This window comes from Bison bison, unplaced genomic scaffold, assembly GCF_000754665.1.
Source record: "Bison bison bison isolate TAMUID 2011002044 unplaced genomic scaffold, Bison_UMD1.0 scf7180017862131, whole genome shotgun sequence".
In the NCBI taxonomy this organism is placed as follows: Eukaryota; Metazoa; Chordata; class Mammalia; order Artiodactyla; family Bovidae; genus Bison; species Bison bison.
Genome location: NW_011492703.1, coordinates 20,719 through 20,991, shown reverse-complemented (window position 1 = coordinate 20,991; position 273 = coordinate 20,719).

The window sequence follows — 273 nt, the reverse complement described above, 5'->3', positions numbered from 1 at the left end:
TGACCTGTATATAGGTTTGTCAAGAGGCAGGTCAGGTGGTTTGGTATTCCCATCTCTTTCAGAATTTTCCACAGTTTATTGTGATCCACACAAAGCCTTTGGCATCGTCAATAAAGCAGAAATAGACGTTTTTCTGGAACTCTTTTGCTTTTTTGATGATTCAGCGGATGTTGGCAATTTGATCTCTGGTTCCTCTGCCCTTTTTAAAACCAGCTTGAACATCTGGAAGTTTATGGTTCACATATTGCTGAAGCCTGGCTTGGAGAATTTTGA